Source organism: Drosophila miranda (assembly GCF_003369915.1).
Source record: "Drosophila miranda strain MSH22 chromosome Y unlocalized genomic scaffold, D.miranda_PacBio2.1 Contig_Y2_pilon, whole genome shotgun sequence".
Taxonomy (NCBI): domain Eukaryota; kingdom Metazoa; phylum Arthropoda; class Insecta; order Diptera; family Drosophilidae; genus Drosophila; species Drosophila miranda.
The window spans coordinates 16,403,576-16,427,625 of NW_022881614.1; positions in this window are offsets into that span (position 1 = coordinate 16,403,576).

Here is a 24,050-nt window from a genome sequence, read left to right on the forward strand (position 1 = left end):
TTTCCCTGTTGAAAAAGATAGTGTGCTCGTGGTAATAGTGCTTGTAGTCGTTGCGATCAAGCTACTATTGTAGTTAGGCGTTCCAATTGCCTTATATAGGTCTTTAGCCAAGCTGGCACGGAATTCTGCAGGTGCACCAGCTATTTTCCTCATCTTATCAGTCGCTGAAAGCTTATCACTAAGCTGGGAATGTTCAGGTGAGTGTACGTCCATTTTTTGGCACTTCACGAAATTAGCTTGTTACAAATTTGTGATTGCCTAGCATCAAGAATTCTTGCTACTAAGAAAAGTTGAGCTTTTGTTGCCCTTCGTTTGCGGCTGCGCGCAGGGCGAGGGCAAAAGCTTGCCCGCTGTACGACAGCTTACTTCGCTTACTGTTCTTTGTTGTTCTCGTGTTACCGACACCGCTACGCAGTGTCTAAAAATAGATTCTCGTGCGAGATAAGCACACAGAATGCTCTTTGCGATTATTTAGAAACTTCAATGCGCGACACGTCCGTCTTCGACGAATGTGAACTCATATTTTGCAATTGGCAAAACCGACCATGAAACCTGTGTGTTAGAGAGAGACAGAACGAGAAAGAATGGAATTGTTTTCTTGATTCTGGCTATAATAATTATACGATCTGGTTCAGATTTTGCACTTTATAAGATATAGTCATCCTCTACGATTCTGCGTTTTTAGTTTTCTCGTATCGTCGAAATTGTGTATGCCACAGATTTTCGCCCTTTGTGGGGGCGGAAGTGGGCGGGGCAAAGTTTTGAAATATTCTTGTAGCAGTGACATATCACAGAAGTCTGGATCCAAAACATCGTTGCTCTCGCTCTTATAGTCTTTGAGCACTAGGCGCTGAAGGGGACGGACAGACGGACAGACGGACGGACGGACAGACGGACAGACGGACAGACAGACATGGCTCAATCGACTCGGCTATTGATGCTGATCAAGAATATATATACTTTATGGGGTCGGAAACGATTCCTTCTGGACGTTACACACATCCACTTTTACCACTGAAATTTTGAACCCCAATACTCATTTTGAGTATCGGGTATAAACAGTACATAAATATTGTGCGAATACGTATACGTGTAGGTATACGTGTACATATGTACATGCTCAACAATTTGTTGAGCCCCAATGCCTTTTTTTGATTTTTTGTTGCTCCACCCACCACTTGGGGGAGTGCCAGGGATGCTGAGGCCAACGTCAACAAGTTGAAGCTGTTGCCGCTGCCCATCTCGGCCCTGTTCCTGTGTCTGTGTCTGTGTGTGTGAGTGTGTGTTTGAGTCGGGCTGTGTGAGTGGCCAGAGCATAAACACAGCAGCAGACCAATTGTTGGTCTTTGAAGTGAAATGTGATTAAGGTGTTTACACCTCAGATCGGGAATAAGTACTACTCGCGTATTCTTATTTACTTATCGAATACCCACTTGGCCCCAATTTGACTCTCTGTTTTGTGGCTGCAGCAGGACCACGAAAGAATGAAAAATAAATTTACCCACCCACACACACACACACACACACACACAAAATGGAGCTTAAAAGGAATTAGAAGGATGAAAATAATAAATAAAGGCAATTCCGAATACGGTCGATTTCATTTTCCCATTTTCCCTTTTGTGGGTTTACCTTCCCCTTTGTGGAAAAACTTCAATCGGAGTTTTCCCAGTTGCCATTACACGCATTTTTAATTTGCTTATTAAGCAAAGTCAAGCGAGTTATTCCGGACTCCAGTTCACTTTAGGCTCCACTTTAAGCCTGTTTGGGACAGGCACTTCGTCTGGGCTAACCATTCATTTAATGCTTGGAGGAACTTCGTGTGGAGAATGACGAAGATGGACATGTCATGGGCAGCTTTTGGAATACTCCTTCTGGAGGGCTAATTTTTTGGGGCTTACGGTATCTCTTTCTGGCACATCAATCTCCTCCGCATACGAATTCGTGTGTACATCCTAGCTGTTCGTAGTCGACTGGTTGTCTCGTTCATTATAAGCTGCTCGTTCTTGGTCCGTCCGTCCGTCGGTCCGTTCTTTTTTGCAGGAATTTTCCGGCTTCTCCTGCGTGCTAGGGTGTGTCTGTGAGTGGGTGTGGGTGTGTGCATGTGACATGTCTGACGTTTCATTTTCTGCCATATAAACCTGATGATGGTTTCGGTCCAGCACCAGACGGCAGGCGGTGCAACACGGTACAGGCGGCGGCATGCCTTAATTTGGCATTAGGGCGTTTCAATGGAAACTCATTTGAAAGTTTTCTTTATGAAAATCTGTGCATAGGCACATCAGCATTTGGGCTTCCAAAATAAATATTTACGTGTGTGTGAGTGTTGTGTGTGGTGTGCGGTGGCTGTGTGTGTGTGTGTGCGTTTGATTCCGGCTGACGTGTGGGAATACGGCAGATGTTTAACGGAGCGGCATATACGGAGCGGTATATGTACATACACCCACACTGAGGCATGTATTTGGCAACATATTGTTGTGTTGGCAGAATAAATAATACATAAATATGTACATATACATATATGTACATGCATACATATATGCCATACAGAAACATACATCGAAATAAATCTGTACATGGCACCCGGCTTATGCGAATTTTCTGCTCCTCGCGAGGAACTTCTTTCACGCACGAACAAAGGAGGACACCGGACGGACTCGTTAATCATCGATATATGTCGCAGCGCAATATATCAGAGGAAAGGGATGTGCCACTGCCACTGCCACTGCCTCTACCTCTGCAGCATGCTACAGATTATATGTAGATTGAAAATATACAAGTTTCCCATTGATTTGCCAAGCAAGCCTTTGGGCCAAATGAAATATGAACAGCATTCGGGGATCTTGCCCACCTTCCGTCTAGTCTGGTCTCCCTCTAGCCTTTTGCTGATTTTTAAAAAGTGCTTTTAAGCCGACTTTGACATTTTCCATTTTCCCAGTGATTTGCATGGTCATTTCGGCTGCCTAATTGATGAGAGCCAGTGGATGATGCTGATACCTTATGCAGGTTATGCAGGATATGCAGGATATACAGGATATCGGTCAATAAATCATGGGGGACTTGCATATTAAATGCAAATTGCGGCAGGCCAATAAATCGCATGACCTGCATTGATCTTTGCCGCCCTCGCTGCCGCCCCCCACTGCAGAATCCTCCAGACAACTGCACAAAAAGCCGGAAAATGAGAGGAAAATTGTGCCACATTAAATTAGCCGACCGACAAGTAGCTCTCGTCCTCGGCTTCGGCTACGGCTACGGCTTTGGCCCTTGTCTTTGCCAACTATTTTTTTGTGTGTAATTCAATTGGCTCCGAGCAGGCTGGCAGACAAAATGCAATTAGCATTAACGGGGGAAAACCTCTCAAGGCCTCCGTCCCGCCCCACTTTTGCGGAGAAAGAAAGGGGAAGTGCGTAAAATGTAGCCGCAATTTAAGCAAATATTTAATCAAACAAAAAGCCACAGCAAACACCCCGAGAAATGCTTAAATCAACATGAATTTAACTGCAGTTTAAAATGTGTTCGAACTAGAATTTTAATTAAACAAAATCAACAGAAAGGAAAGTGCAATTTCCACAATGAAAGTCAAATACGGAAAGAGTTGAGGGGAATAGATATTCAATTCATTTATTGGGCTTGGTGCGGAGATGCGGACAATTTTTGAATGGAGTAACATTTCCGGCCATCGAGAAAAGCCCCTCTCAGACCGTGTCGTCAGCCCAGACTCAACCTCTCTGCTTCATCTTTTTTCGTTTTGTTTGCCTCAAAACATTTATTTTCTCTTTAACGTTTCAGCAGGCCCGTGTTTCGTTCCGGTATTCTTTCAGTCTCTCCTTTTCCTTTACGCACGCTGTTTCGTTCCCTGTATTCCAGCGGAGGTCCCATCTCCCTAGCACCAGGCACACTGGGGTCGAGCACCAGGCTCTAGCTCTGGCTCTGGCTCTGGCAAGGGGTGTGCTAATAATAAGGTATGTCAGCGGCCCCATATTAAACGAATACACGGTGGCAGCTGCGATTTCAGAGCGATAGAGAGATGCGAGGAATATTATGAATATACCTTGGACCTTGGGTTCTGGCATGTCATGCGGCAAAACAGTTAGTCCAACACTCGAAAGTCTCATTCTGGCCGCTGTGTTGCTTTCTGCCATGTAAAATGCGATGGAGGGGAAAAATAATATAAATTCGCCCACACACACACAGAAAGAGAGAGTGAGAGTGTCAGAAGGAGAGAGAAGGATGGAATATATGTATGTACATTCAACAATTTGTTGAGCCCCAATGCCTTTTTTTGGTTTTTTGTTGCTCCACACATCACTTGGGGGAGTGCCAGGGATGCTGAGGCCAACGTCAACAAGTTGAAGCTGTTGCCGCTGCCCATCTCGGCCCTGTTCCTGTGTCTGTGTCTGTGTGTGTGAGTGTGTGTTTGAGTCGGGCTGTGTGAGTGGTGGCGCCCCAAAGTATGTCCGATTTTGGCAGCTCAGATAAATCATAAGCATAGACTGTCGGACTGTCTTTCGATAAGTACATTTCGATGTATCTCCAACAACAAAATTGATTCCACTCTCTCTAATTGAAAGATTTATCCCGAAAGGGACCCAACCCTGCCGGACCTCTTACAGACGCCCTTCTGGAATTAACCGGCAGCTGGCAACTGAAAGATGGACTTAATTCGAATTAATGCACAATTAATTGTCAGCTTCAGCCACCAGTAATCCTGCTCCCACAAAACTATAAACAAAACGAGGGGGAACGTTGTGAGTTGCTGCGGACACCGCAACTCTACAGTTATACCCGATACTAAGTCAGTATGGCTCTCCTCAGGCAGACGCCGCTAATATTGAACCACCCGACAAAGAGGGCGTGCGAGAGAGACAGAAAATCAGTCTGAGCGTGACGTCGGGGGCTGCGTAGCCATTGCAAATTGATGTGTTCCTTTTGGCTATAAAAATGATCTGATCTGATTTCTTCCTTTTGGCTATAAAAATGATCTGATCTGATCCAGATTCAGCAATCTGATAGATATGGTCAATACCTATGATTCTGCGTTTTTAGTTTTCTCAAATCTGCAATATTGTGGATGAAACAGATTTTCGTCCTTTGTGGGGGCGGAAGGGGGTGGGGCGAAATTTTGACACAAAATGGTCAAGGTCCGATATCACAGGAGTGTGGATACCAAATTTGGTTGCTCTGCCTCTTATAGGTTCTGAGATCCTTGAACTCATATTTTGCAATTGGCAAAACCGACCATGAAACCTGTGTGTTAGAGAGAGACAGAACGAGAAAGAATGGAATTGTTTTCTTGATTCTGGCTATAATAATTATACGATCTGGTTCAGATTTTGCACTTTATAAGATATAGTCATCCTCTACGATTCTGCGTTTTTAGTTTTCTCGTATCGTCGAAATTGTGTATGCCACAGATTTTCGCACTTTGTGGGGGCGGAAGTGGGCGGGGCAAAGTTTTGAAATATTCTTGTAGCAGTGACATATCACAGAAGTCTGGGTCCAAAACATCGTTGCTCTCGCTCTTATAGTCTTTTGGGACTTGGCGCTGACGGGGACGGACAGACGGACGGACGGACAGACGGACAGACAGACATGGCTCAATCGACTCGGCTATTGATGCTGATCAAGAATATATACACTTTATGGGGTCGGAAACGATTCCTTCTGGACGTTACACACATCCACTTTTACCACAAATCTAATATACCCCAATACTCATTTTGAGTATCGGGTATAATAAAAAAGTAAAAAGTTTAATCCAAATGCTTAATAAATAGCCAAAAGGTGGAAAAGCGTATTAAAAATGGCAGCAAAAAGAAGGTGAATATATGAAAAAAAATCAAATTTTTGCGATGAAACAAGAATCAACGGCATACAAATTGACCAAAGAAGAATAATACTAGTAAAAGGAAAGCAACAGCCATACAGAGCACCTCTGTCCGGAGTATTCCGGAGTATTTCCCGAATGTGCCATGCCACTTTGGCTCGTTTGAAATAGTCCCCGAGTGTCCCGCCGCGTCACGTTCCGTTCTGTCCAGCTCTGACTCTTTCGGAGTATTATAGTAGTACCCGAAATGTAACGGTAACAGGCACAGCCATGTTTTACTTTGAGCACCGCCATGCCAACGTATGTATGTATTTATTTATATGAGCATATCTGTACATGGAGTTTGCGGCTCTTTTTAGCCCCTCTCAGACCGTGTCGTCAGCCCAGACTCAGCCTCTCAGCCACTCTGCTTCATCTTTTTTCGTTTTGTTTGCCTCGAGACATTTATTTGCTCTTTAACGTTTCAGCAGGCCCGTGTTTCGTTCCGGTATTCTTTCAGTCTCTCCTTTTCCTTTACGCACGCTGTTTCGTTCCCTGTATTCCAGCGGAGGTCCCATCTCCCTAGCACCAGGCACACTGGGGTCGAGCACCAGGCTCTAGCTCTGGCTCTGGCTCTGGCAAGGGGTGTGCTAATAATAAGGTATGTCAGCGGCCCCATATTAAACGAATACACGGTGGCAGCTGCGATTTCAGAGCGATAGAGAGATGCGAGGAATATTATGAATATACCTTGGACCTTGGGTTCTGGCATGTCATGCGGCAAAACAGTTAGTCCAACACTCGAAAGTCTCATTCTGGCCGCTGTGTTGCTTTCTGCCATGTAAAATGCGATGGAGGGGAAAAATAATATAAATTCGCCCACACACACACAGAAAGAGAGAGTGAGAGTGTCAGAAGGAGAGAGAAGGATGGTATATATGTATGTACATTCAACAATTTGTTGAGCCCCAATGCCTTTTTTTGGTTTTTTGTTGCTCCACACATCACTTGGGGGAGTGCCAGGGATGCTGAGGCCAACGTCAACAAGTTGAAGCTGTTGCCGCTGCCCATCTCGGCCCTGTTCCTGTGTCTGTGTCTGTGTGTGTGAGTGTGTGTTTGAGTCGGGCTGTGTGAGTGGTGGCGCCCCAAAGTATGTCCGATTTTGGCAGCTCAGATAAATCATAAGCATAGACTGTCGGACTGTCTTTCGATAAGTACATTTCGATGTATCTCCAACAACAAAATTGATTCCACTCTCTCTAATTGAAAGATTTATCCCGAAAGGGACCCAACCCTGCCGGACCTCTTACAGACGCCCTTCTGGAATTAACCGGCAGCTGGCAACTGAAAGATGGACTTAATTCGAATTAATGCACAATTAATTGTCAGCTTCAGCCACCAGTAATCCTGCTCCCACAAAACTATAAACAAAACGAGGGGAACGTTGTGAGTTGCTGCGGACACCGCAACTCTACAGTTATACCCGATACTAAGTCAGTATGGCTCTCCTCCGGCAGACGCCGCTAATATTGAACCACCCGACAAAGAGTGCGTGCGAGAGAGAAAGAAAATCAGTCTGAGCGTGACGTCGGGCGCTGCGTACCCACTGAAAATTGATTTCTTGCTTTTGGCTACAAAAATGATCCGATCTGATCCAGATTCAGCAATCTGATAGATATAGTCATTATCTATGGTTATGCGTTTTTAGTTTTCTCGAATGTGCAATATTGTGGATGCAACAGATTTTCGTCTTTTGTGGGGGCGGAAGGGGGTGGGGCAAAATTCTGAGATATACGTTTTATAGTGAGATCTAACAGAAGTGCGGATACCAAATTTGGTTACTCTAGCCATTATAGTCTCTGAGATTTGTGGATGCCCCAGATTTTCGTCCTTTGCGGGGGCGGAAGGGGGTGTGGCGAAATTTGGTCACGAAACGGTCAAGGTCCGATATCACAGGAGTGTGGATACCAAAGTTGGTTGCTCTGCCTCTTATAGGTTCTGAGATCCTTGAACTCATATTTTGCAATTGGCAAAACCGACCATGAAACCTGTGTGTTAGAGAGAGACAGAACGAGAAAGAATGGAATTGTTTTCTTGATTCTGGCTATAATAATTATACGATCTGGTTCAGATTTTGCACTTTATAAGATATAGTCATCTTCTACGATTCTGCGTTTTTAGTTTTCTCGTATCGTCGAAATTGTGTATGCCACAGATTTTCGCCCTTTGTGGGGCGGAAGTGGGCGGGGCAAAGTTTTGAAATATTCTTGTAGCAGTGACATATCACAGAAGTCTGGATCCAAAACATCGTTGCTCTCGCTCTTATAGTCTTTGAGCACTAGGCGCTGAAGGGGACGGACAGACGGACGGACGGACAGACGGACAGACAGACATGGCTCAATCGACTCGGCTATTGATGCTGATCAAGAATATATACACTTTATGGGGTCGGAAACGATTCCTTCTGGACGTTACACACATCCACTTTTACCACAAATCTAATATACCCCAATACTCATTTTGAGTATCGGGTATAATAAAAATAAATAAATAAATAAATAAAAAATAATAAATAATAAAAAAGTAAAAAGTTTAATCCAAATGCTTAATAAATAGCCAAAAGGTGGAAAAGCGTATTAAAAATGGCAGCAAAAAGAAGGTGAATATATGAAAAAAAATCAAATTTTTGCGATGAAACAAGAATCAACGGCATACAAATTGACCAAAGAAGAATAATACTAGTAAAAGGAAAGCAACAGCCATACAGAGCACCTCTGTCGCCACCCCACCGTCTCGGGGTGGAGTATTTTCCGGAGTATTTCCCGAATGTGCCATGCCACTTTGGCTCGTTTGAAATAGTCCCCGAGTGTCCCGCCCCGTCACGTTCCGTTCTGTCCAGCTCTGACTCTTTCGGAGTATTATAGTAGTACCCGAAATGTAACGGTAACAGGCACAGCCATGTTTTACTTTGAGCACCGCCATGCAAACGTATGTATGTATTTATTTATATGAGCATATCTGTACATGGAGTTTGCGGCTCTTTTTAGCCCCTCTCAGACCGTGTCGTCAGCCCAGACTCAGACTCTCAGCCTCTCTGCTTCATCTTTTTTCGTTTTGTTTGCCTCGAGATATTTATTTTCTCTTTAACGTTTCAGCAGGCCCGTGTTTCGTTGCGGTATTCTTTCAGTCTCTCCTTTTCCTTTACGCACGCTGTTTCGTTCCCTGTATTCCAGCGGAGGTCCCATCTCCCTAGCACCAGGCACACTGGTGTCGAGCACCAGGCTCTAGCTCTGGCTCTGGCTCTGGCAAGGGGTGTGCTAATAATAAGGTATGTCAGCGGCCCCATATTAAACGAATACACGGTGGCAGCTGCGATTTCAGAGCGATAGAGAGATGCGAGGAATATTATGAATATACCTTGGACCTTGGGTTCTGGCATGTCATGCGGCAAAACAGTTAGTCCAACACTCGAAAGTCTCATTCTGGCCGCTGTGTTGCTTTCTGCCATGTAAAATGCGATGGAGGGGAAAAATAATATAAATTCGCCCACACACACACAGAAAGAGAGAGTGAGAGTGTCAGAAGGAGAGAGAAGGATGGTATATATGTATGTACATTCAACAATTTGTTGAGCCCCAATGCCTTTTTTTGGTTTTTTGTTGCTCCACCCACCACTTGGGGGAGTGCCAGGGATGCTGAGGCCAACGTCAACAAGTTGAAGCTGTTGCCGCTGCCCATCTCGGCCCTGTTCCTGTGTCTGTGTCTGTGTGTGTGAGTGTGTGTTTGAGTCGGGCTGTGTGAGTGGTGGCGCCCCAAAGTATGTCCGATTTTGGCAGCTCAGATAAATCATAAGCATAGACTGTCGGACTGTCGCCCGATAAGTACATTTCGATGTATCTCCAACAACAAAATTGATTCCACTCTCTCTAATTCAAAGATTTACCCCGAAAGGGACCCAACCCTGCCGGACCTCTTACAGACGCCCTTCTATAATTAACCGGCAACTGGCAACTGAAAGATGGACTTAATTAGAATTAATGCACAATTAATTGTCAGCTTCAGCCACCAGTAATCCTGCTCCCACAAAACTATAAACAAAACGAGGGGGAACGTTGTGAGTTGCTGCCGACACCGCAACTCTACAGTTATACCCGATACTAAGTCAGTATGGCTCTCCTCCGGCAGACGCCGCTAATATTAAACGACACGACAAAGAGGGCTTGCGAGAGAGACAGAAAATCAGTCTGAGCGTGACGTCGGGCGCTGCGTAGCCAGTGCAAATTGATTTGTTCCGTTTGGCTATAAAAATTATCTGATCTGGTCCAGATTCAGCAATCTGATAGATATGGTCGTTATCTATGATTCTGCGTTTTTAGTTTTCTCGAATGTGCAATATTGTGGATGCAACAGATTTTCGTCCTTTGTAGGGGCGGAAGGGGGTGGGGCGAAATTCTGAGATAAACATTTTATAGTGAGATCTAACAGAAGTGCGGATACCAAATTTGGTTACTCTAGCCTTAATAGTCTCTGAGATTTGTGGATGCCCCAGATTTTCGTCCGGAAGGGGGTGTGGCGAAATTTGGACACGAAACGGTCAAGGTCCGATATCACAGGAGTGTGGATACCAAATTTGGTTGCTCTAGCTCTTATAGGTTCTGAGATCCTTGAACTCATATTTTGCAATTGGCAAAACCGACCATGAAACCTGTGTGTTAGAGAGAGACAGAACGAGAAAGAATGGAATTGTTTTCTTGATTCTGGCTATAATAATTATACGATCTGGTTCAGATTTTGCACTTTATAAGATATAGTCATCCTCTACGATTCTGCGTTTTTGGTTTTCTCGTATCGTCGAAATTGTGTATGCCACAGATTTTCGCCCTTTTTGGGGGCGGAAGTGGGCGGGGCAAAGTTTTGAAATATTCTTGTAGCAGTGACATATCACAGAAGTCTGGATCCAAAACATCGTTGCTCTCGCTCTTATAGTCTTTGAGGGAAGGGTATAAACAGTACATAAATATTGTGCGAATACGTATACGTGTAGGTATACGTGTACATATGTACATGCAGATAAACAAATGTTTGGCCAGAGCATAAACACAGCAGCAGACCAATTGTTGGTCTTTGAAGTGAAATGTGATTAAGGTGTTTACACCTCAGATCGGGGATAAGTACTACTCGCGTATTCTTATTTACTTATCGAATACCCACTTGGCCCCAATTTGACTCTCTGTTTTGTGGCTGCAGCAGGACCACGAAAGAATGAAAAATAAATTTACCCACCCACACACACACACACACACACACACACACACAAAATGGAGCTTAAAAGGAATTAGAAGGATGAAAATAATAAATAAAGGCAATTCCGAATACGGTCGATTTCATTTTCCCATTTTCCCTTTTGTGGGTGTACCTTCCCCTTTGTGGAAAAACTTCAATCGGAGTTTTCCCAGTTGCCATTACACGCATTTTTAATTTGCTTATTAAGCAAAGTCAAGCGAGTTATTCCGGACTCCAGTTCACTTTAGGCTCCACTTTAAGCCTGTTTGGGACAGGCACTTCGTCTGGGCTAACCATTCATTTAATGCTTGGAGGAAATTCGTGTGGAGAATGACGAAGATGGACATGTCATGGGCAGCTTTTGGAATACTCCTTCTGGAGGGCTCCTTTTTTGGGGCTTACGGTATCTCTTTCTGGCACATCAATCTCCTCCGCATACGAATTCGTGTGTACATCCTAGCTGTTCGTAGTCGACTGGTTGGCTCGTTCATTATAAGCTGCTCGTTCTTGGTCCGTCCGTCCGTCGGTCCGTTCTTTTTTGCAGGGATTTTCCGGCTTCTCCTGCGTGCTAGGGTGTGTCTGTGAGTGGGTGTGGGTGTGTGCATGTGACATGTCTGACGTTTCATTTTCTGCCATATAAACCTGATGATGGTTTCGGTCCAGCACCAGACGGCAGGCGGTGCAACACGGTACAGGCGGCGGCATGCCTTAATTTGGCATTAGGGCGTTTCAATGGAAACTCATTTGAAAGTTTTCTTTATGAAAATCTGTGCATAGGCATATCAGCATTTGGGCTTCCAAAATAAATATTTACGTGTGTGTGAGTGTTGTGTGTGGTGTGCGGTGGCTGTGTGTGTGTGTGTGCGTTTGATTCCGGCTGACGTGTGGGAATACGGCAGATGTTTAACGGAGCGGCATATACGGAGCGGTATATGTACATACACCCACACTGAGGCATGTATTTGGCAACATATTGTTGTGTTGGCAGAATAAATAATACATAAATATGTACATATACATATATGTACATGCATACATATATGCCATACAGAAACATACATCGAAATAAATCTGTACATGGCACCCGGCTTATGCGAATTTTCTGCTCCTCGCGAGGAACTTCTTTCACGCACGAACAAAGGAGGACACCGGACGGACTCGTTAATCATCGATATATGTCGCAGCGCAATATATCAGAGGAAAGGGATGTGCCACTGCCACTGCCACTGCCTCTACCTCTGCAGCATGCTACAGATTATATGTAGATTGAAAATATACAAGTTTCCCATTGATTTGCCAAGCAAGCCTTTGGGCCAAATGAAATATGAACAGCATTCGGGGATCTTGCCCACCTTCCGTCTAGTCTGGTCTCCCTCTAGCCTTTTGCTGATTTTTAAAAAGTGCTTTTAAGCCGACTTTGACATTTTCCATTTTCCCAGTGATTTGCATGGTCATTTCGGCTGCCTAATTGATGAGAGCCAGTGGATGATGCTGATACCTTATGCAGGTTATGCAGGATATGCAGGATATACAGGATATCGGTCAATAAATCATGGGGGACTTGCATATTAAATGCAAATTGCGGCAGGCCAATAAATCGCATGACCTGCATTGATCTTTGCCGCCCTCGCTGCCGCCCCCCACTGCAGAATCCTCCAGACAACTGCACAAAAAGCCGGAAAATGAGAGGAAAATTGTGCCACATTAAATTAGCCGACCGACAAGTAGCTCTCGTCCTCGGTTTCGGCTACGGCTACGGCTTTGGCCCTTGTCTTTGCCAACTATTTTTTTGTGTGTAATTCAATTGGCTCCGAGCAGGCTGGCAGACGAAATGCAATTAGCATTAACGGGGGAAAACCTCTCAAGGCCTCCGTCCCGCCCCACTTTTGCGGAGAAAGAAAGGGGAAGTGCGTAAAATGTAGCCGCAATTTAAGCAAATATTTAATCAAACAAAAAGCCACAGCAAACACCCCGAGAAATGCTTAAATCAACATGAATTTAACTGCAGTTTAAAATGTGTTCGAACTAGAATTTTAATTAAACAAAATCAACAGAAAGGAAAGTGCAATTTCCACAATGAAAGTCAAATACGGAAAGAGTGGAGTGGAATAGATATCCAATTCATTTATTGGGCTTGGTGCGGAGATGCGGACAATTTTTGAATGGAGTAACATTTCCGGCCATCGAGAAAAGCCCCTCTCAGACCGTGTCGTCAGCCCAGACTCAACCTCTCTGCTTCATCTTTTTTCGTTTTGTTTGCCTCAAAACATTTATTTTCTCTTTAACGTTTCAGCAGGCCCGTGTTTCGTTCCGGTATTCTTTCAGTCTCTCCTTTTCCTTTACGCACGCTGTTTCGTTCCCTGTATTCCAGCGGAGGTCCCATCTCCCTAGCACCAGGCACACTGGGGTCGAGCACCAGGCTCTGGCTCTGGCTCTGGCAAGGGGTGTGCTAATAATAAGGTATGTCAGCGGCCCCATATTAAACGAATACACGGTGGCAGCTGCGATTTCAGAGCGATAGAGAGATGCGAGGAATATTATGAATATACCTTGGACCTTGGGTTCTGGCATGTCATGCGGCAAAACAGTTAGTCCAACACTCGAAAGTCTCATTCTGGCCGCTGTGTTGCTTTCTGCCATGTAAAATGCGATGGAGGGGAAAAATAATATAAATTCGCCCACACACACACAGAAAGAGAGAGTGAGAGTGTCAGAAGGAGAGAGAAGGATGGAATATATGTATGTACATTCAACAATTTGTTGAGCCCCAATGCCTTTTTTTGGTTTTTTGTTGCTCCACACATCACTTGGGGGAGTGCCAGGGATGCTGAGGCCAACGTCAACAAGTTGAAGCTGTTGCCGCTGCCCATCTCGGCCCTGTTCCTGTGTCTGTGTCTGTGTGTGTGAGTGTGTGTTTGAGTCGGGCTGTGTGAGTGGTGGCGCCACAAAGTATGTCCGATTTTGGCAGCTCAGATAAATCATAAGCATAGACTGTCGGCCTGTCTTTCGATAAGTACATTTCGATGTATCTCCAACAACAAAATTGATTCCACTCTCTCTAATTGAAATATTTACCCCGAAAGGGACCCAACCCTGCCGGACCTCTTACAGACGCCCTTCTGGAATTAACCGGCAGCTGGCAACTGAAAGATGGACTTAATTCGAATTAATGCACAATTAATTGTCAGCTTCAGCCACCAGTAATCCTGCTCCCACAAAACTATAAACAAAACGAGGGGGAACCTTGAGAGTTGCTGCGGACACCGCAACTCTACAGTTATACCCGATACTAAGTCAGTATGGCTCTCCTCCGGCAGACGCCGCTAATATTGAACCACCCGACAAAGAGTGCGTGCGAGAGAGACAGAAAATCAGTCTGAGCGTGACGTCGGGCGCTGCGTACCCACTGAAAATTGATTTCTTGCTTTTGGCCACAAAAATGATCCGATCTGATCCAGATTCAGCAATCTGATAGATATAGTCATTATCTATGATTCTGCGTTTTTAGTTTTCTCGAATGTGCAATATTGTGGATGCAACAGATTTTCGTCTTTTGTGGGGGCGGAAGGGGGTGGGGCGAAATTCTGAGATATACGTTTTATAGTGAGATCTAACAGAAGTGCGGATACCAAATTTGGTTACTCTAGCCTTTATAGTCTCTGAGATTTGTGGATGCCCCAGATTTTCGTCCTTTGCGGGGGCGGTAGGGGGTGTGGCGAAATTTGGACACGAAACGGTCAAGGTCCGATATCACAGGAGTGTGGATACCAAATTTGGTTGCTCTGGCTCTTATAGGTTCTGAGATCCTTGAACTCATATTTTGCAATTGACAAAACCGACCATGAAACCTGTGTGTTAGAGAGAGACTGAGCGAGAAAGAATGAAATTGTTTTCTTGATTCTGGCTATAATCATTATACGATCTGGTTCAGATTTTGCACTGTAGAAGATATGGTCATCCTCGCCGATTCTGCGTTTTTGGATTTATCGTATCTTTAAAAATGTGGATGCCACAGATTTTCGTCCTTTGTGGGGGCGGAAGTGGGCGGGGCGAAGTTTTGAAATATTTTTGTAGCAGTGACATATCACAGAAGTCTGGATCCAAAACATCGTTGCTCTAGCTCTTATAGTCTTTGAGCACTAGGCGCTGAAGGGGACGGACGGACGGACGGACAGACGGACAGACAGACAGGGCTCAATCGACTCGGCTATTGATGCTGATCAAGAATATATATACTTTATTGGGTCGGAAACGATTCCTTCTGGACGTTACACACATCCACTTTTACCACAAATCTAATATACCCCAATACTCATTTTGAGTATCGGGTATAACGAAGGGGAACGTTGTGAGTTGCTGCGGACACCGCAACTCTACAGTTATACCCGATACTAAGTCAGTATGGCTCTCTTCCGGCAGACGCCGCTAATATTGAACGACACGACAAAGAGTGCGTGCGAGAGAGACAGAAAATCAGTCTGAGCGTGACGTCGGGTTCTGCGTAGCCATTGCAAATTGATTTGTTCCTTTTGGCTATAAAAATGATCTGATCTGATTTGTTCCTTTTGGCTATAAAAATGATCTGATCTGATCCAGATTCAGCAATCTGATAGATATGGTCAATACCTATGATTCTGCGTTTTTAGTTTTCTCAAATCTGCAATATTGTGGATGAAACAGATTTTCGTCCTTTGTGGGGGCGGAAGGGGGTGGGGCGAAATTTTGACACAAAATGGTCAAGGTCCGATATCACAGGAGGGTGGATACCAAATTTGGTTGCTCTGCCTCTTATAGGTTCTGAGATCCTTGAACTCATATTTTGCAATTGGCAAAACCGACCATGAAACCTGTGTGTTAGAGAGAGACAGAACGAGAAAGAATGGAATTGTTTTCTTGATTCTGGCTATAATAATTATACGATCTGGTTCAGATTTTGCACTTTATAAGATATAGTCATCTTCTACGATTCTGCGTTTTTAGTTTTCTCGTATCGTCGAAATTGTGTATGCCACAGATTTTCGCCCTTTGTGGGGGCGGAAGTGGGCGGGGCAAAGTTTTGAAATATTCTTGTAGCAGTGACATATCACAGAAGTCTGGATCCAAAACATCGTTGCTCTCGCTCTTATAGTCTTTGAGCACTAGGCGCTGAAGGGGACGGACAGACGGACGGACGGACAGACGGACAGACAGACATGGCTCAATCGACTCGGCTATTGATGCTGATCAAGAATATATACACTTTATGGGGTCGGAAACGATTCCTTCTGGACGTTACACACATCCACTTTTACCACAAATCTAATATACCCCAATACTCATTTTGAGTATCGGGTATAATAAAAAAGTAAAAAGTTTAATCCAAATGCTTAATAAATAGCCAAAAGGTGGAAAAGCGTATTAAAAATGGCAGCAAAAAGAAGGTGAATATATGAAAAAAAATCAAATTTTTGCGATGAAACAAGAATCAACGGCATACAAATTGACCAAAGAAGAATAATACTAGTAAAAGGAAAGCAACAGCCATACAGAGCACCTCTGTCGCCACCCCACCGTCTCGGGGTGGAGTATTTTCCGGAGTATTTCCCGAATGTGCCATGCCACTTTGGCTCGTTTGAAATAGTCCCCGAGTGTCCCGCCCCGTCACGTTCCGTTCTGTCCAGCTCTGACTCTTTCGGAGTATTATAGTAGTCCCCGAAATGTAACGGTAACAGGCACAGCCATGTTTTACTTTGAGCACCGCCATGCAAACGTATGTATGTATTTATTTATATGAGCATATCTGTACATGGAGTTTGCGGCTCTTTTTAGCCCCTCTCAGACCGTGTCGTCAGCCCAGACTCTCAGCCTCTCTGCTTCATCTTTTTTCGTTTTGTTTGCCTCGAGACATTTATTTTCTCTTTAACGTTTCAGCAGGCCCGTGTTTCGTTGCGGTATTCTTTCAGTCTCTCCTTTTCCTTTACGCACGCTGTTTCGTTCCCTGTATTCCAGCGGAGGTCCCATCTCCCTAGCACCAGGCACACTGGGGTCGAGCACCAGGCTCTAGCTCTGGCTCTGGCTCTGGCAAGGGGTGTGCTAATAATAAGGTATGTCAGCGGCCCCATATTAAACGAATACACGGTGGCAGCTGCGATTTCAGAGCGATAGAGAGATGCGAGGAATATTATGAATATACCTTGGACCTTGGGTTCTGGCATGTCATGCGGCAAAACAGTTAGTCCAACACTCGAAAGTCTCATTCTGGCCGCTGTGTTGCTTTCTGCCATGTAAAATGCGATGGAGGGGAAAAATAATATAAATTCGCCCACACACACACAGAAAGAGAGAGTGAGAGTGTCAGAAGGAGAGAGAAGGATGGTATATATGTATGTACATTCAACAATTTGTTGAGCCCCAATGCCTTTTTTTGGTTTTTTGTTGCTCCACCCACCACTTGGGGGAGTGCCAGGGATGCTGAGGCCAACGTCAACAAGTTGAAGCTGTTGCCGCTGCCCATCTCGGCCCTGTTCCTGTGTCTGTGTCTGTGTGTGTGAGTGTGTGTTTGAGTCGGGCTGTGTGAGTGGTGGCGCCCCAAAGTATGTCCGATTTTGGCAGCTCAGATAAATCATAAGCATAGACTGTCGGACTGTCGCCCGATATGTACATTTCGATGTATCTCCAACAACAAAATTGATTCCACTCTCTCTAATTCAAAGATTTACCCCGAAAGGGACCCAACCCTGCCGGACCTCTTACAGACGCCCTTCTGGAATTAACCGGCAACTGGCAACTGAAAGATGGACTTAATTAGAATTAATGCACAATTAATTGTCAGCTTCAGCCACCAGTAATCCTGCTCCCACAAAACTATAAACAAAACGAGGGGGAACGTTGTGAGTTGCTGCCGACACCGCAACTCTACAGTTATACCCGATACTAAGTCAGTATGGCTCTCCTCCGGCAGACGCCGCTAATATTAAACGACACGACAAAGAGTGCTTGCGAGAGAGACAGAAAATCAGTCTGAGCGTGACGTCGGGCGCTGCGTAGCCAGTGCAAATTGATTTGTTCCGTTTGGCTATAAAAATTATCTGATCTGGTCCAGATTCAGCAATCTGATAGATATGGTCGTTATCTATTATTCTGTGTTTTTAGTTTTCTCGAATGTGCAATATTGTGGATGCAACAGATTTTCGTCCTTTGTGGGGGCGGAAGGGGGTGGGGCGAAATTCTGAGATATACGTTTTATAGTGAGATCTAACAGAAGTGCGGATACCAAATTTGGTTACTCTAGCCTTAATAGTCTCTGAGATTTGTGGATGCCCCAGATTTTCGTCCTTTGCGGGGGCGGAAGGGGGTGTGGCGAAATTTGGACACGAAACGGTCAAGGTCCGATATCACAGGAGTGTGGATACCAAATTTGGTTGCTCTGGCTCTTATAGGTTCTGAGATCCTCGAACTCATATTTTGCAATTGGCAAAACCGACCATGACCTGTGTGTTAGAGAGAGACAGAGCGAGAAAGAATGAAATTGTTTTCTTGATTCTGGCTATAATAATTACACGATCTGGTTGAGATCTTTCATTTTAAAACATATAGTCATCCTCTACGATTCTGCGTTTTTGGTTTTATCGTATCTTTAAAAATGTGGATGCCACAGATTTTCGTCCTTTGTGGGGGCGGAAGTGGGCGGGGCGAAGTTTTGACAGTGACAGTGACATATCACAGAAGTCTGGATACAAAACATCGTTGCTCTAGCTCTTATAGTCTTTGAGCACTAGGCGCTGAAGGGGACGGACAGCCGGACGGACGGACAGACGGACAGACAGACATGGCTCAATCGACTCGGCTATTGATGCTGATCAAGAACGACCTTCTGGACGTTACACACATCCACTTTTACCACGAATCTAATATACCCCAATACTCATTTTGAGTATCGGGTATAATAAAAAAGTAAAAAGTTTAATCCAAATGCTTAATAAATAGCCAAAAGGTGGAAAAGCGTATTAAAAATGGCAGCAAAAAGAAGGTGAATATATGAAAAAAAATCAAATTTTTGCGATGAAACAAGAATCAACGGCATACAAATTGACCAAAGAAGAATAATACTAGTAAAAGGAAAGCAACAGCCATACAGAGCACCTCTGTCGCCACCCCACCGTCTCGGGGTGGAGTATTTTCCGGAGTATTTCCCGAATGTGCCATGCCACTTTGGCTCGTTTGAAATAGTCCCGAGTGTCCCGCCCCGTCACGTTCCGTTCTGTCCAGCTCTGACTCTTTCGGAGTATTATAGTAGTACCCGAAATGTAACGGTAACAGGCACAGCCATGTTTTACTTTGAGCACCGCCATGCAAACGTATGTATGTATTTATTTATATGAGCATATCTGTACATGGAGTTTGCGGCTCTTTTTAGCCCCTCTCAGACCGTGTCGTCAGCCCAGACTCAGCCTCTCAGCCTCTCTGCTTCATCTTTTTTCGTTTTGTTTGCCTCGAGACATTTATTTGCTCTTTAACGTTTCAGCAGGCCCGTGTTTCGTTCCGGTATTCTTTCAGTCTCTCCTTTTCCTTTACGCACGCTGTTTCGTTCCCTGTATTCCAGCGGAGGTCCCATCTCCCTAGCACCAGGCACACTGGGGTCGAGCACCAGGCTCTGGCTCTGGCTCTGGCAAGGGGTGTGCTAATAATAAGGTATGTCAGCGGCCCCATATTAAACGAATACACGGTGGCAGCTGCGATTTCAGAGCGATAGAGAGATGCGAGGAATATTATGAATATACCTTGGACCTTGGGTTCTGGCATGTCATGCGTGAAAACAGTTAGTCCAACACTCGAAAGTCTCATTCTGGCCGCTGTGTTGCTTTCTGCCATGTAAAATGCGATGGAGGGGAAAAATAATATAAATTCGCCCACACACACACAGAAAGAGAGAGTGAGAGTGTCAGAAGGAGAGAGAAGGATGGTATATATGTATGTACATTCAACAATTTGTTGAGCCCCAATGCCTTTTTATACCCGATACTCAAAATGAGTATTGGGGTATATTAGATTTGTGGTAAAAGTGGATGTGTGTAACGTCCAGAAGGAATCGTTTCCGACCCCATAAAGTATATATATTCTTGATCAGCATCAATAGCCGAGTCTATTGGGCCCTGTCTGTCTGTCCGTCTGTCCGTCCGTCCGTCCGTCCGTCCGTCCGTCCGTCCGTCCCCTTCAGCGCCTAGTGCTCAAAGACTATAAGAGCTAGAGCAACGATGTTTTGGATCCAAAAATCTGTGATATGTCACTGCTACAAAAATATTTCAAAACTTTGCCCCGCCCACTTTTGCCCCCACAAAAGACGAAAATCTGTGGCATCCACATTTTTAAAGATACGATAAAACCAAAAAAGCAGAATCGTAGAAGATGACTATATGTTCTAGAGTGTAAAATCTCAACCAGATCGTATAATGATTATAGCCAGAATCAAGAAAACAATTTCATTCTTTCTCGCTCTGTCTCTCTCTAACACACAGGTTTCATGGTCGGCTTTGCCAATTGCAAAATATGAGTTCAAGGATCTCAGAACCTATAAGAGCCAGAGCAACCAAATTTGGTATCCACACTCCTGTGATATCTGACCTTGACCGTTTCGTGTCCAAATTTCGCCACACCCCCTTCCGCCCCCGCAAAGAACGAAAATCTGGGGCATCCACAAATCTCAGAGACTATTAAGGCTAGAGTAACCAAATTTGGTATCCGCACTTCTGTTAGATCTCACTATAAAACGTATATCTCAGAATTTCGCCCCACCCCCTTCCGCCACCACAAAGAACGAAAATCTGTTGCATCAACAATATTGCACATTCGAGAAAACTAAAAACGCAGAATCATAGATAATGACTATATCTATCAGATTGCTGAATCTGGATCAGATCGGATCATTTTTGTAGCCAAAAGCAAGAAATCAATTTGCAGTGGCCACGCAGCGCCCGACGTCCCTTCCAAACAAATTTTCTGTCTCTCTCGCACGCACTCTTTGTCGTGTGGTTCAATATTAGCGGCGTCTGCCGCAGGAGAGCCATACTGACTTAGTATCGGGTATAACTTTAGAGTTGCGGTGTACGCAGCAACTCACAACGTTCCCCCTCGTTTTGGTTTTTTGTTGCTCCACCCACCACTTGGGGGAGTGCCAGGGATGCTGAGGCCAACGTCAACAAGTTGAAGCTGTTGCCGCTGCCCATCTCGGCCCTGTTCCTGTGTCTGTGTCTGTGTGTGTGAGTGTGTGTTTGAGTCGGGCTGTGTGAGTGGTGGCGCCCCAAAGAATGTCCGATTTTGGCAGCTCAGATAAATCATAAGCATAGACTGTCGGACTGTCGCCCGATAAGTACATTTCGATGTATCTCCAACAACAAAATTGATTCCACTCTCTCTCATTGAAAGATTTACCCCGAAAGGGACCCAACCCTGCCGGACCTCTTACAGACGCCCTTCTGGAATTAACCGGCAACTGGCAACTGAAAGATGGACTTAATTAGAATTAATGCACAATTAATTGTCAGCTTCAGCCACCAGTAATCCTGCTCCCACAAAACTATAAACAAAACGAGGGGGAACGTTGTGAGTTGCTGCGGACACCGCAACTCTACAGTTATACCCGATACTAAGTCAGTATGGCTCTCCTCCGGCAGACGCCGCTAATATTGAACGACACGACAAAGAGTGCGTGCGAGAAATTCAGGAATCTGATAGATATGGTAATTATCTATGATTCTGCGTTTTTAGTTTTCTCGAATCTGTAATATTGTGGATGAAACAGATTTTCGTCCTTTGTGGGGGCGGAAGGGGGTGGGGCGAAATTCTGAGATAAACGTTTTATAGTGACATCTTAAAGGAGTGTGTGTACCAAATTTGGTTACTCTAGCCTTAATAGTCTCTGAGATTTGTGGATGCCTCAGATTTTCGTCCTTTGCGGGGGCGGAAGGGGGTGTGGCGAAATTTTGACACAAAATGGTCAAGGTCCGATATCACAGGAGTGTGGATACCAAATTTGGTTGCTCTGGCTCTTATAGGTTCTGAGATCCTTGAACTCATATTTTGCAATTGGCAAAGCCGACCATGAAACCTGTGTGTTAGAGAGAGACAGAACGAGAAAGAATGGAATTGTTTTCTTGATTCTGGCTATAATAATTATACGATCTGGTTCAGATTTTGCACTTTATAAGATATAGTCATCTTCTACGATTCTGCGTTTTTAGTTTTCTCGTATCGTCGAAATTGTGTATGCCACAGATTTTCGCCTTTTGTGGGGGCGGAAGTGGGCGGGGCAAAATTTTGAAATATTATTGTAGCAGTGACATATCACAGATGTCTGGATCCAAAACATCGTTGCTCTCGCTCTTATAGTCTTTGAGCACTAGGCGCTGAAGGGGACGGACAGACGGACAGGCGGACGGACGGACAGACGGACAGACAGACATGGCTCAATCGACTCGGCTATTGATGCTGATCAAGAATATATATACTTTATGGGGTCGGAAACGATTCCTTCTGGACGTTACACACATCCACTTTTACCACAAATCTAATATACCCCAATACTCATTTTGAGTATCGGGTATAAACAGTACATAAATATTGTGCGAATACGTATACGTGTAGGTATACGTGTACATATGTACATGCAGATAAACAAATGTTTGGCCAGAGCATAAACACAGCAGCAGACCAATTGTTGGTCTTTGAAGTGAAATGTGATTAAGGTGTTTACACCTCAGATCGGGGATAAGTACTACTCGCGTATTCTTATTTACTTATCGAATACCCACTTGGCCCCAATTTGACTCTCTGTTTTGTGGCTGCAGCAGGACCACGAAAGAATGAAAAATAAATTTACCCACCCACACACACACACACAAAATGGAGCTTAAAAGTAATTAAAAGGATGAAAATAATAAATAAAGGCAATTCCGAATACGGTCGATTTCATTTTCCCATTTTCCCTTTTGTGGGTGTACCTTCCCCTTTGTGGAAAAACTTCAATCGGAGTTTTCCCAGTTGCCATTACACGCATTTTTAATTTGCTTATTAAGCAAAGTCAAGCGAGTTATTCCGGACTCCAGTTCACTTTAGGCTCCACTTTAAGCCTGTTTGGGACAGGCACTTCGTCTGGGCTAACCATTCATTTAATGCTTGGAGGAAATTCGTGTGGAGAATGACGAAGATGGACATGTCATGGGCAGCTTTTGGAATACTCCTTCTGGAGGGCTCCTTTTTTGGGGCTTACGGTATCTCTTTCTGGCACATCAATCTCCTCCGCATACGAATTCGTGTGTACATCCTAGCTGTTCGTAGTCGACTGGTTGTCTCGTTCATTATAAGCTGCTCGTTCTTGGTCCGTCCGTCCGTCGGTCCGTTCTTTTTTGCAGGAATTTTACGGCTTCTCCTGCGTGCTAGGGTGTGTCTGTGAGTGGGTGTGGGTGTGTGCATGTGACATGTCTGACGTTTCATTTTCTGCCATATAAACCTGATGATGGTTTCGGTCCAGCACCAGACGGCAGGCGGTGCAACACGGTACAGGCGGCGGCATGCCTTAATTTGGCATTAGGGCGTTTCAATGGAAACTCATTTGAAAGTTTTCTTTATGAAAATCTGTGCATAGGCACATCAGCATTTGGGCTTCCAAAATAAATATTTACGTGTGTGTGAGTGTTGTGTGTGGTGTGCGGTGGCTGTGTGTGTGTGTGTGCGTTTGATTCCGGCTGACGTGTGGGAATACGGCAGATGTTTAACGGAGCGGCATATACGGAGCGGTATATGTACATACACCCACACTGAGGCATGTATTTGGCAACATATTGTTGTGTTGGCAGAATAAATAATACATAAATATGTACATATACATATATGTACATGCATACATATATGCCATACAGAAACATACATCGAAATAAATCTGTACATGGCACCCGGCTTATGCGAATTTTCTGCTCCTCGCGAG